Here is a 14,575-nt window from a genome sequence, read left to right on the forward strand (position 1 = left end):
TAGCCGATGGAGGGAACGGGCCCAGGATATCCAGAGCAACCAGCTCATTAATACGGGACACCTCGATCGATCGTAGGGGTGGGACATAATTTTGACGTAGCGGTTTCCGTTTAGCACAATCATGGCATGACCGGATAAAGCTGGTGACATCCGCTGTCATGCCTGGCCAAAAGAAATCTTGCTGCATCGCGGCCAATGTTTTCTGCACGCCAAGGTGCATCAGCTTGTCTGCGTGCAGCACGCGGATCAGATCGTGGCGAAGGGATGTCGGTACAACCAGGCGTGAACGGTCCGACAACCCATCCGTACACATTAGTAATCCCGCCTGGCCCCGAAACAACTGCCATTTCCATCCTGCCAAATGAGATCTCGGTTTTCCGACCAATTCCCGCAGTGGAGCCAAAGAGGCATGAGCCTCTTGCTCGCGTAGCCACCCCGAGTGCGGCAAAGGCAGCGTATTGTCGGCGCCAATGGGTATATCCTGGCCTTCATCCTTTGACATCGCCCCCATGACTGGACAGGGCGGGGTAAGCAGCGCCGCACAGCGGTGCGTACCCATCAGACAGGCGCAGGGAGGGGTCGCGGGCAACCTAGAGAGAGCGTCCGCGTTGCCATGGCGAGTACCCTTGCGGTACGTGATCTCGAAGGAAAACTCCTGCAGCGATTCCAACCACCAAGCCAATTGACCGGACGGTTGTTCCAATTTCAATGAATATTGCAAGGCAGCATGGCCAGTGCGCACGAGGAATTTCCTTCCATACAGGTACGGCCGGTATTGACGAACAAAATGGATGATTGCCAGCAATTCCCGTCGCGTCACGCAATAGCGCGTCTCGGTACGAGACAGAACCCTGCTGCCGTATGCCACCACTCGCTCGACCCCGTCTTTCCGTTGCGACAAAACGGCCCCTATGCCGATGTCGCTAGCATCCGTGTCAAGGATGAACGGCTGGGAAAAGTCTGGGTAGTCGAGTGTCGGAGCGGTGGCCAGGCGATCCCGCAGAGACTGAAAAGAGCGCTCCTCTTCTGGGCCCCATTTAAATCTCTGATTCTTCCCTGTCAGAACATGCAGCGGCTTAGCCAGCGTTGCGAAATTCTTAACAAATCGGCGATAGTAGGATGCGAACCCTATAAACCACCGTACGTCGCCCACTGAAGTGGGCGTGGGCCACTCTCAGCCACAAGACGTTTTCTGAGGGTCCGTGGACACACCGTCAGAGCTGATGATGTGTCCTAGGTAGCGGACAGATCGTTGCAAAAGGTGGCACTTCTTTGGTTTAAATTTAAGGTCAGCCGACCGCATCCTCTGAAAGACAGTGTCCAGCCGTTGGAGGTGTTCTTCGAAGGTGCGACTGAATACAATGATATTGTCCAAATATATGAGGCACGTTTCCCACTGCAGCCCCATTAGAACCAGTTCCATCAGACATTGGAACGTTGCCGGTGCTGCATTCAAGCCCATAGGTAGGCAGTTAAACTCAAAAAGGCCCTGCGGCGTGCGGAACGCCGTTTTCGGTCTGGACGCGTCATCGAGGGGAAGCTGCCAAAACCCAGACGACAGGTCGAGGGTAGAAAAGAAATTTGCCCCCGACAAAGCGTCCAACGAGTCTTCCATCCGTGGCAAGGGGTATGCGTCCGCCACGGATATCTTATTCAATCGGCGGAAGTCTACCTACACAAAACCTCGTTCCGCCATCCTTTTTAACCAACACCACCGGCGCGCCCCAAGGACTGTTGGACGGCGAAATTATATCGGCCGCCAACATGTCGTCCACCGCGCCACGTACGTGTTCCCTTTCTGCAGGGCTCATGTGATGCAGGTGCATACAAATCGGTCCCGCCGCACCGGTGTCGATATGGTGCGACAAGAGCGAGGTATGGCCCAAATGTCCTTATTAAGGACACCCTTAAAGCTTCATTGAAGAGCTTTGGATTCGACCTGAAAAGCTGGGAATCCCTAGCACAGGACCGACCTGCCTGGAGAAGAAAAGTACAGGATGGTGCAGTCCTCTGTGAGAGTAGGAGACGCTCCTGTGCTATCTTGAAGAGGCAGCAGTGCAAATCTACCAAGGAAGGACGTGTGGCTGCACCTCAGAGCTCTACATCCTCCCTGACCTGTCCAGTGTGCCACAGGGAATTCCGAGCTCGGATTGGCCTCTTCAGCCATCTGCGCACTCATCAAAACCCAACAAAATGACAAACGTGCCATGGTCATCATCAACTTTGATGGACGAACAAGAAGAAGAAGATGGCCCAAATCCAAATCGTTTTTACTGAAAACGTCAGCGTACTCCGACAATAGTGAATGCAAGGCGCTTCGCTGCGTGGCCGACAAGGACGTATTTTCCCGGCACAATTCTGCGATCCATTGATCGTCCGAACGATCGGATTGTGGCACGCCAGCGGCCATTTTTGTGGGTTGGTCGCTATCAAAGTTAGTGAAATCGGTAGTGGCGTGAGCCAATACCGAGCCAGCCGGAACGACCACCCGGTCCGGGCCCCCATTTAACACTTGTATGAACGGGGCCTGACCAGGCCGAACGATAGTTTGAGCCGTCACTAGGGAAAACGATTTAGCCACAGAGTTTGACAGGGACAACAACACACCCGTTGCATCGTCCGCGGCTTCCAACCACTTTCGGTAACGCAGTGGAATAAGCATTTGTGTGCCCGATGGTACTTCTACCATGACAGCAACAATCGCGTCAACAGCATTTCCTGAGGGCGAATGGCCCAGCAGGGACGGCAAGAAGGACATTCTACGGCCCCCTGGCATTTCCAAGCAACCTTGATCGACGAGTATTTTAACAGGCATCCGACAAAGGAAATCAGTGCCCAATAAGCATGGGACGGCCAATGAATGCGAGATCAAAACTGGTCCCACCGCGGTGATATTCCCTATAGCAATGCGCACATCTACTCGTCCCAAAATACCCATGCTACCCCCATTCGCAGCAACGCATGCATCGTTAGCCGGTCGGATCCGCGACGTAGGAATGGACAGGAGATGAAAAATAACATCGGAAATGATGGTTGCAGATGCGCCGGTGTCCACCAAAATACGGACATCAATCCCATCGATTGTACCCCGTACCGTCGAGGACCCCGACGCGGCTGCCACTAGGCCTCGGCAAGGTAAGGTAAATTACCCTTTTTACCGGGTAAAAGGGTAAAGGTAAAGGGCAAAGGTGTCCACATGCCAAGGGGTAAGGTAAAAGGTAGGGTAAAGGTAGCTTGGAAGAATTACCCGGTAGGGTAAAGGTAGTGCGAAGTATTACCCAGTAAATACGGTACCTTGTTTACCGCTAGAAGCTCCGTGGCCTCCATTTAATAAGTAATAAAAAACGTCTTTATTAAATGTACTCGTAATGGCAGAACTCGACGACTCCAGGAAGTGGCCTCGAAGCTTGCCATAAGGTAAGGGGCCGTGGTGATTTACAGCCAACGTCAGTTGAGCGTGGACAATTAGACAAAAGCCGAAACATAACGTATACAAAAGATCGTTTAAAAATGTATTTTTTAGTGATATAGTATTGTCACCATTATGACATATGTATACCAAGTTTGCAGTCGATACCACATTAGGAAATGGGTTAAAATTGAGTTATAAGATTTGAGGATAGGACAGCGACGACGACGACAACAACGACAACAATGACAACAACAACAACAATAACGACAACAACAGACAGAGTGAGTTCAAAGAAAGCGTGTAAAATTGGAATCATCGAGAGTATTCTCTTTGAATAAAGCGCTCTACCTAGCACCGTTATAAACTTTTTTCATGTCGTAGTACCCCAGTAATTACCCTGTAATCGGGTAATTTGTATGGGGTAAGGGTAAAAGGTAGGGTAAAAGGTAGACTCGTTGCTTTTTACCTTTTACCTTACCTTGCCGAGGCCTAGCTGCCACCACCCTTTGAGCCAATTTTTTCCATTGTGTAACCGAGTGCGGCATCGACCCAGGTGACCCACAATTCCCTTCAGGAGTGCAAACATGGGTGCGAGTGGATGCGTGATATGTCAAGACCTGCCGGGTGTCCGATGTGTGCCGACTTGCCCGAGGGTGCCGTGGATCCGCGTCCGGTGGAGGAGATGGAAGTCAGCCCGACGGGAGCTGAGGAGGTTGGAGTTGGCAGCGACAATCCCAGGTGAAATGGCCTCGTCGGCCACACTTGAAACATGTGGCCGCCGCCCGGCGGTCGGTCGCCCCGGTCCCCGCTTGTGGACGTCCGGCCCCGTCGCGCTGCTCATGCGGCCGGCGTTTCGGGACCCAGCGAGAAATGGCTGCAATCACCTCGTCGTCGCTGGAGTCGTTGGAGCCGTGGAAGACACGACGTAGAGCCCATCCCAACGGTGGCCCGTCTACCTCAGGATCTCCCGTCCATGCCGCCATCTGGTCCCAGCGTTTGAGGTTGAACTTGGCGTCCAAACAGCGCGCCACCCATCGTGACGTTAGCGGTTCGTGGCCGCACACTGGCAATGATATGTTAAGTTCCTGGGACAACTCAATCATTCTAGAAAGGATGAGAGGATCCAGGAGATCGGCTGACGAATTGGGGTAGGCAGCCATGGCAAGCGCCAACAGCACCCCTCGGTAGGCCAATTGCGATTCTTCCACTCCTCGACGCCGCTGCATTAATTTCCTGGTAGCCGCCGTCGGCAGCTCGTAGAACTCCGCCATTTCCGCGAAAGCGTCACGCAGCGTCTTTTTCTTACTCGCCGGGATGGAGCGGAAGACTGCCAAGGAGACGTCGTTCAACAGTGTGGGCAGAGCCTCCAGCGCTTCTGCCTCCGTCCATCGCACCGACCGGAAGGCTGACTCGGACCGCCACGTGAACGCGCTCCAGTCGCCCCCAGCGACAAATTCTTTAATTTGAGGAAGGTGATGGCCGCGGTGAATATCCGAGGCCTCGGGCGTGTCAGATCCCGCTCCCCGTGCAGCACATGGCTCTGTAAAGATGGCGTCCGGCGGCCGCGTGGCAGCAGCCCCGCCCAAGATGGCGTCCGGCGGCCGCGTGGCAGCATCCCCGCCCAAGATGGAGGCCTCCCCCTCCGTGGCAAGAGTAATGGCGGATGGCGTTTCCCGCTGAAGATCTTGGTCATCGGCCCTTGGGTGAGTTCCACGCGGCCGACCGAGGGCCGCAGATGACGCGACCGCCGATGCAAGATTTAGCAGGATCACACGGAGCGACTCTATCTGCTCCGCCACCCGACGCCACCCCTCGTCCACAGCTGGAGACGCCTCCTCGCCGACCTGTCGTCGATACGCGGCGTCAGGGAGAGCGGCAGATGGCGGCAGAGGACCCGAGCCTCCCAGCAGCTCGTCCCCGTCTGCCTCGTCATCTTTATCCGACGGAGGATCCGGTGGGTTTCTTTTCTTGAGGTGCTTGGACATTTTCTAATAATTGTTCAAACGGTCTCAAGAAGCATTTCTGTCACCAATGAAATAAAGGTCGTAGAAGCGACTTCTGGAATCCGGTCTTTATTTGTCTTTCGTTCACAACACTCCTGTCTTACTGCTTCACGCTGCTAACAGACAGCGTGAGAGGAAGAGAGAAACTCGTGCGGCTACGTGGCAGGCCTAAACCCCACGTGGCCTCACCCTCCGCTCGTTCCAGATCTGACCATGTGTTGTCCGTCTCCACCCCTTTTAATACCCGGGTCACGTGGTACCTTTCCACCAATTCTGGTTAACCTCCATGGAATCTTCTAGCCTACACCATACGATCCCAGGACCGCGCCCCTGACTCGTCCCCCCATTGGCTGTGGTTAAAGCCAGCAGATCCAATCCTCTACTTACAGATGTCACCTTCCCATTACGTCAGGGCCACGCCCCTAGACTTCCCCCCATTGGCTATGGGCCAGGACCGGTAGAGACAATCATCGTAACGAGGTGTGATCCTCACATTACATAGGCATCACTCTGAGTCTGTTAACGTTCTTCGTGGTTTCTGAGCATTTCACTTCGTTTTTCCCCAACCTCATCAGTTGAAGTACTGCCGCTGTTGCCGTCTCTACGAGGGCATCATACTGCTTGTCTCCACGTAACCAGGCCCCAATCACATCAACTGTAGGCCTTTCCAGGTGCCCAATCATCGTGCTCGTAAGCAGCTCCACTGCTTGACCGAGCTTTGCCTTTATCCCAGTTGTCACGCTGGGTGGGGGTGACAATGTCTCGAGGAGAAAATATATCATTTGAAATAGGTTGCTTGTGAGCCCCTATCTGCTTAATTTGGCATAGTCTCTTATCAGAAATTTGCTTGTTGGTTGTTGTATGTATTGGGTTATGAAATTTTGATGAAAATAATAAAAATTAATAATTTTCCGAAAAATGCGCAAATCGCATTAATTATGTTAATGTGTGTATTAATATGCATAAATTATGATAATCACGGAGATAATCGTAGTAATTTATGCGGATGCTTGCGATTATGTTAATGTGAGCAGTTATGATAGTTAGGCTTAGTTTCGTTTATCCAGAGTTATATCAATCAGGATAACACGATTATCATTGATTAAACATTTACCGATTATCTTAGTGTGTTTTATGTTATTTTAGGTCTCCAGTTTCAGATCTCATCACAGGATACAGTTCTCAAGAATAAGACAGTCTTGCATGGACTTGGAAAGAAGCACTCGAACAATTGGTGTTAAGCAATTTTAATTCTAAACAAACACATGACACTCTAGTATGCAAAAGCAAGTATACGTCAATACATTCATGGGCAAGATTATGCAATTAACGAAAATGGATGACTAAAAATACTTCTTCATTGGCGAGATTATACAGTTAACTAAAATGAATGCCTAAAAACATTTATTCATTTGCGAGATTATGCATTTAACGAAATTGAATGACTAAAATTACTTCTTCATTGGCGAGATTATGCAATTAACTAAACTGAAGGATAACTCATCTAACAATCGTAACCTCTACCTTTCCACCAGGCATCTCATTAGTTCCCCCATGTATCGATCACAATCGGCGGCTGGCCGAGTTTGAAAACAAGCATGACACACTTCATATGGCGGCAATAAAACCACTTATTGTTCCCCGAAAGCGAAGCATATTTCAATCGATTCGTTGGCAAGATTAAATCTGGTAACGGAATGTTTGAGACAATGGTGGGTGAGGGCGTGTGTGTGGGAGAGCGAATCTGGCTCTGTTTTAATTAATTCTTCGGCGAAACTCTATGACAAAGAAACCGGTTTGACAAGATATTCTCTGTGCTTCCTTGAGTCTGTGTGTGTGGAAGCGATACGACCCTGTTCGGAGATTTCCTCACAGCCCGTGCGGATTGCAGACGCGACTTTCTCCGCAGGGAGTTGAGCGGCGGCGCTTGGCGGTCCCCGGTAGCTGACGGCGCGGTGGCGCACTCTCTGCTTTGCTCTGACGGCGGCGCTCGTTCAGAAGACTTTGACTCTCTTTCTCCACTGCGGGATGACGAGTCGGTTTGGTTGATGCTGGTTGATCTGGGTGTGCGTTTTAAACACGCGGCGCATTCGATGGCGCTGTCCTCCTCCTCACAGCCGTTCGATCAGGATTTCTCCACTGCTTCGCGCTCTCTGCTTTGCTCGCTTTGCGATCTCCGCCCTTCCTGCGGGTTGTTCGCTGGTCGTCACTCTGACGATGAGCGATGCTTCGTTCGTTGCGTGGGTAGGCGAGCACCTCGGCGTGGCGGCACGGCAAGGCTGAGCTCGTGTACTCGTGTGCGGCAGGCGATGCGCGTCGCCACCCCGCGAACCTCGTCCTTCTGGCGGCGACGAGAAGAGATGGAGCCGACCCCCCGTGGAGATCTGTGGTGGGGCCAGAGCCCCTGACGATCTGCTTTGAATGGATTTTTCTCTGCTTATATCGGGAAAATCCACTCAGTTTTTCCGAGTTGTTCAAAGGCTGTCATAAATCCTTCCTGTGGGGGTGAACCATCCGTGTGTGTGTCGTGTGCGTGTTCGTCCGTGTGTGTCGCGTGCGTGTTCATTAGCTTTGAAGACCAGCTGTGTAATCATTCTGGAAGGAGGGGTGGGGGCCTCGCGACGGCGCCACCTAAGTTATCCATTAACCAGACCGACGATCCGCGTTCGCATCGAGTTATACAAAGATATCCTAATCCATGTTTCGATTATGAATTATTCGTTGCGAAAAACCTACGCGTTAAGCGAGCTTAGTGATCTCCTCCCTTGCTCTGGGCGTCATATCTTCTGTTTGTGTTGCGGGGAGACAAAGACGGTTGTTTCCGCGGTGGAAGCACCCGGCGCATGCGCTTATTTATTTATCTTCGGAGGCATGTGTTAATTTCCTTTCTGAGCCATTGTTCCAACCTTTATTGGGGCAATCTCCTGGCCCCTGGTGTGTGGGTGTGGAGATCCTCTTCGGGAAAACAAAGACGGCCGTGTTGCTCGCTTCTCATGGGGTGTTGTGTTTGGTTAATTATGAGAGACTTCTCCGCCCTTAGCTCCTCTAGGAGATCCACTTTAATTCCGTACTTATTATTTGACTTCTTGTGAAGTCAAATGCCATAATTATTTTTTTTAATGCTTCGGCCCGGCCGTGTAGAAATTATTTAAAGGTAAATAATGTCAGTATTTAATTAACAATGATGGGTCGCGACCTTGGTGCCGACTGTAGTCTGGTTTCCAATTGGAGTGAGGATAGATATTGGTTGCTTAATCTTCATGGCTAAGTTGGTAACTTTGTTTATCTAACATGGTTCAAAACCCGTCTGTGCTTTTTGTCGTCAATGTTGTTTCCTTTGTTAAGAATATAATTATATATTTCGTGGCCTGGTTTTGTATTTATCAAAGGGTCTTTTTTGTAAGGCTTTTTAACGAAAGGATGTCATCCTAACCCCCCCCGCCTGCAATTCCCCCCTCCCTTGTTCTTCTTGTGTGAAATTAGGGGAGTTTTTATGACCTTTATTGCCCTCTTTCATGCCCTCTAGCCCTTTGAGGTGAGGTATGCGCGCATCTGTGGAAGTGTGGGGGCGTGTTCGTTCCCAAGTTGCCCCGTGTCTATTAAAAAGAAATAATTATATATGTTGGCAGAATAATTTAAAAAAATTATAATATAAAAAAATATAAAAAGGGGGTATATACACAACATGGTCTTGGTTACAAGCACCACTGCAATGAGCTTATTCATATGTATTCTACCCTGAAATTACAATTCAAGTCGGGCCAGTTGCTCTTCCTCCTCCGTCGACCAGCAGTTGCGATGTGCACCTCTCTGCGAGGTATTATTTCCTCATTGCGCACTGTTGGGTGAGCATGTCTCTTGTGCTGTGACTGGCAAGTCACATATTGTTGTATTTATGCCCCTTTTTCCAAATTAATATTAAGAATAATTCAGCCAATAATTTTTTGAAATAATAATATTTAAAAAGTATATAAAAAAACAGATACCCCCAAAACTCTCAACTCTACCCATCACAAGCCACACCAAGCATCTGGAGGTCGTAAAAAAAATTCCATTAAACAACAAACTTCGGGGCAGAGGGGTGAGAGACTATCTGGAAATCTCCAGATTGACAAAGGGCCTATATGACCCCGACCTTCCCAAAACATTCTGGACGATTCACAATAAATATGCAGGGCCAGAGAAAACACACACGCTCAGAGCAGAGACAAACAACGTTACAACTCGCGTTTTCTTTAACGGTTTTCTTTAACAGTAAAAGTTTGAAACTCAGAAAAAAGAACAAATCAACGTGATAAGACTGAAATCTATTAGTGGCTTTATTATTACTTATTTTATTTCACCCTTATACAACTCATATATATTATTTTGTATTGTATCTGTCTATCTATATAACTTCACCAAATGAACCAAATACCGAGCCCCAGCCATCACGAAAAACTTAAGTCCAAACAAACTATTCCCCAGCATCGAAATATAACTCTAAATAAAACACCCATCCCTGGAGAGACTCATACCAAAGCTTGGCAAAACCCTCAAAATAATGACGTAACAAGGAGAATTACGAATATTGATTAAACATAAACCGAATAATAACCACAATATATTAAGACCGGGGGTAACTCATAAGAGATACAAGGAATAAATCTAACACACAGGACCACATAATATGTATCCCATAGAACCAAAGCCTCCCCGGCCACCTTTGTCTTCCAACAATTCGACACAAACACATGCCAGCCATAAAACGTATGAAGGGGTCTTGAGATGGCAAGCACTCAGAGGGAGTGGGGAGTCAGAGACCGCAGAGGGCATCTGTTTTTTTGTTTGTTTTTCTCTCGCAAGAGACATGCAGAGAGGGGAGGGGGTTTCACGTTTTTTTTGGTTTAAGCACAAATGCACATCACGCAATTCAGTCTTGCTTCAGTCTGGTTTTCAGACTGGTTTCAGCCTTGTTCAGGCTTGCGACGCAGTTTTGCGAGGGAGGCTCATGAGGGAGTTGGGGCGAAGGCTTGTCAGCAGGCACCGACACCAACCATGGGTGTCGTGCCTCGAGGAGAGAAGGGACGAGGGGGTCGTTAGGGGCTGAGTTCGTATGAGCCGACAGAGTGTCAACGCCAGCGACCGAGCGCCACCGAGCGCCACCAAGCCATCAGCGGACAAGTGGCGAGCATACTGTCGACCCGTCATCCAACAGGGGAAAGAGCCTGACCGGCCGCCCGTGAGGAAGAGGAGAGCGCCATCGAATGCGCCGTGTGTTCGACCACACATCGACCAGCACCAGCTGGGAACCAAGACATCCAGCAGTGGATGAGCTGTGCGCGCTGACAACGGAATCATCGCGCATCACGATGGCGAGCGTCGTGCCGACTCGTCATCCAGCAGCGGACAAACAGCTGCAAACGGCGCCACAGAGTACGGGTATCATCGCCAGCGAGAGCGCCGTGTGTTTAATAGAAAGATCAAAGATGCCCTGTATAACCTTGACAGACTGTAAGGGCAAGTGCTGTTAGTGAGCACCTATGAAGGCCGGAACGGTACACGAGGGGGCGGGTGGCCAGCACCACGCCCGACCGCCTTTATCTCCCCAGTGACGATGTTAACACACCGTACCAGGTACTCATTTAAGGCTGAGTCGACCTAGGGGAGGCCCAGGACCGGTTCAGATAATCGTCACTGGTGTTAGCCGTGTGCAGGAATCGAACCCGGGTCGCCAGGTTCATAGCGCAGCGCGCTAACCGCTACACTACCGCTCCCCACAAATACACACACACATCGACCAGCACCGGCTGGGAACCAAGACAAGAGTGAGGAACCTACGCATCTGACGAGCTGCACGCGCTATCTGACGATGGAATCGCCAAGCGACCGAGCCTCTTCAAGGACAACATCGTGCCGACGCCGCTCAATCTAGCTGTGAAGAGAGAAATCCGGCGGCTCACTGCAGGCAGGAAGCCGCTGTTTGTATACCCCTCCCCTACCCCACAAGCTCATGACACAGCGCCCTGCCTCTGCTTAAAACAATAATTTATCAAGGGGACAATACACACGCACACAACACGCATATCGGGACAAATAAGATTGTTACAAAAAGTTATCTTTGTGTTTCGAGCCATTCCAAGGTGGTGCGTTAAATAGCAACTGATCGTGAAAAGCAGTTGCTGCCCGTCGAGTTACATGAATACGATTGTTAGAAGTATTTTAGTCATTCGTTTTCGCTGATTGCATAATTTTGCCGATGAATCTATTGACGTATACTTTCGCCTTTGGGGTATAATAAGTGCTTTTATTGCCTTTCATATGAATATTGTTGCATGCCTGTTTTAATAACTATCCCTATCGTCGTCTATGCTCCTTACGCGGTGGAATTAATGATATTGCGGTTGCTAAAGTGAAACAAGCAATCATTGATGGTTAAATGTGTTGCTCACGGAAGGAAAATTCCCCGATGGTACCGTGAATAATTCCAAGCATGAGAGTTCGTATATTAGAGTGTCATGTTTTTTTTGGAATTAAAAGTGCTTAACACAGAAGTGTTTGAGTGTTTCCTTCCTAAGTTCATGCATAACAATCTTATTTATAAGAACTGTATCCTGCGTTGAGATATTAATTTGGAGACCTAACATAACACACTAAGACATAATCAATAAATGTTTCTGCAAGAATAATTGTTTTATCCCGATTGATACAACTGGGCAGCGAAGCTAAGCCTAATTATCATAACTGGCCACATTAACATAATCGCAAACATTCGCATAAATTAATACGAGTATCTCCACAATCAGCATAATTTATGCGCATAATTACATACATTAGTATAATTTCTGAGATTTACGCATTTTCGGGAATCTTCATTTAATTTTCGTTATTTTTATTAAAATTTCATAACCCGACATATACAACAGTATCCTTCATTCCCCCACACATGGGGACATGGCAAAATATCGCGTGGTGGTTGGAGCCGGTCTTATCATATTTGGAGCACTTAAACACAAGCGGTATTGCTCTGTGTTTGATGGTCAAGTGTGCTGCTACATTTGACACTTTGCCCAGTTCTTTACAGATTTTGCAAAAAGTGTCAGAGCAAGGCAATGGAACTGTGATGGTGTCACCCTTCGTGTCAGAAAGGTTATTTTGCTAACACAAGTTCCTCGACTGAAAATTCAAGGAGGGGCTCATCACCACCACCATTATCCTGTGGAGGGTCGTCGGGCTCGAATAGAATGCTCATTTCAGTGTAACTGTCAATCCACCTCGCCATCTTCCCTCTTCAGAGAAGAGTTATGAAAGGTAATGGATTTTTCCAGGGTCATCTCTCGGCTCAATCTGGGCATCATAGGACATGCAACTTCTGATGCCCAATGGACATCTTCATAATGCGTCTGGGTTGATACCGAGACAAATACAAATTTCATAGGACGCCGTTGCCATGAACTGTTGGTGTTGCTTAGGTAATGGATGGATCGCCAACCTGAGCGCCACCCATAGCATGTTGTGCATTAACCTTGTTGGCCATCGTCAAGATGTTACCATCGGGACCACGTGGAGGCCAAGGTTACTATGACTCGTGTTCCTTTCCCAGAGGAACGCACCTTTAAGATAGTCATAGTTAAGAGTCATAGTTAATTTAATTTCTTCACTTTGACATTCAGAGCACTGGGCAGAAATCACATCGTGTCAACACCCGTTCACGAGCCGTTGTGATGTTTTGTTTTACTGGTAGGAACTAAGTGGACCAGCCTACAATATATTATATCGTCCGTCCGTGTAGCAACATCGCCCCCTACTGCAAACACTTGGCATGACCCTACAAAAACCTTTAGACTCAGTGACGCTTTCCTGGCTAAACAAGTGTAACATTCCCTTATAATTCCCTGAGATAGCTTTTAATTAAAACTTGTAACTTAAAATTTAACTCACAGCGGCCTAAAGCCTACAGCTAGGCCTAAAGCCTCGAACAACGCCTCAAACTCTCCCTTCGTATCGTTCCCCCGCATGTGTGCAAGGGAGTTAATGTTTAACAATGTTACATTCCCTGATGCTTTTAAATAGAAACATTTAAATTTAAAGCTTTTACATAAATAATAAAAACAATTAAATTAAAAATTAACTCACGGCGGCCTAAAGCCTACAGCTAGGCCTAAAGCCTAGACCTAGGCCTCAAACTCTCCCTTCGTATCGTACCCCCGCGTGTGTGAAAGGGAGTTAATGTTTAACAATGTTACATTCCCTGATGTTTTTAAATAGAAACATTTACATTTAAAGCTTTTACATAAATAATTAAAACATTTAAATTAACAATTAACGCACGGCGGCCCAAAGCCTACAGCTAGGCCTAAAGCCTAGACCTAGGCCTCAAACTCTCCCTTCGTATAGCTCCCCCGCGTGTGTGAAAGGGAGTTAATGTTTAACAATGTTACATTCCCTGATGTTTTTTAATAGAAACATTTAAATTTAAAGCTTTTACATTAAAAACAACTCCCTACCCCCCCCTCGTCGGCGGCTCTCCAGCCTAGAGCCAGGCCTGGGAATCTCTCTCCCGCTAGGGGTGTATTGGGCGGGGCTACGCGGGGCTGGGCGGGGCAACGGCGGCAGGGGGCGTGGGCACGAGGTGGAGGGCGGGGCTACGCGGGGTTGGGGCGGGGTTACGGCGGTAAGGGGCGGGACAACGAGCTGGGGGCGGGGACACCGAGATGAGGCGGGGCCACGGGTGGCCGGGACGGGGTTACGCGGGTGGAGGGCGGGGCCACGGGGCATCCACTTATTGGCGGCCATTTTTTGCCATTTCATTTTATTATAGCCATTCAATTGTTCGTTCCTACCAGCCCACCCCGCAGGGTCCTGTTAATTAAAGTCGGATTCCCCTGGTCCGCACCAGTTCTAAGCTGGCTGCTAGACGCCGGCCGAGGGGACGCGCCGGCCCTACACCATGCGGGATCCTGGGACCCCGGGGCCACGCGGCCGCAGCCAACGAACCGCCGCAGCGGAGGCACTTCGCAGGAAGGGCCCGGCGCACGCCGGAACTCGTCCCCCAGCCGCCCGAGATGGCGGCAGGAGCCTCGCCCAGCCGCTGCGCACGCCTAGACCCCACCTTCGCGCACCAGACTGACCGACCCAGCCCTTAGAGCCAATCCTTGTCCCAAAGTTACGGATCCGGCTT

Source organism: Lampetra fluviatilis, chromosome 23 (assembly GCF_964198595.1).
Source record: "Lampetra fluviatilis chromosome 23, kcLamFluv1.1, whole genome shotgun sequence".
NCBI classification, from domain to species: Eukaryota; Metazoa; Chordata; class Hyperoartia; order Petromyzontiformes; family Petromyzontidae; genus Lampetra; species Lampetra fluviatilis.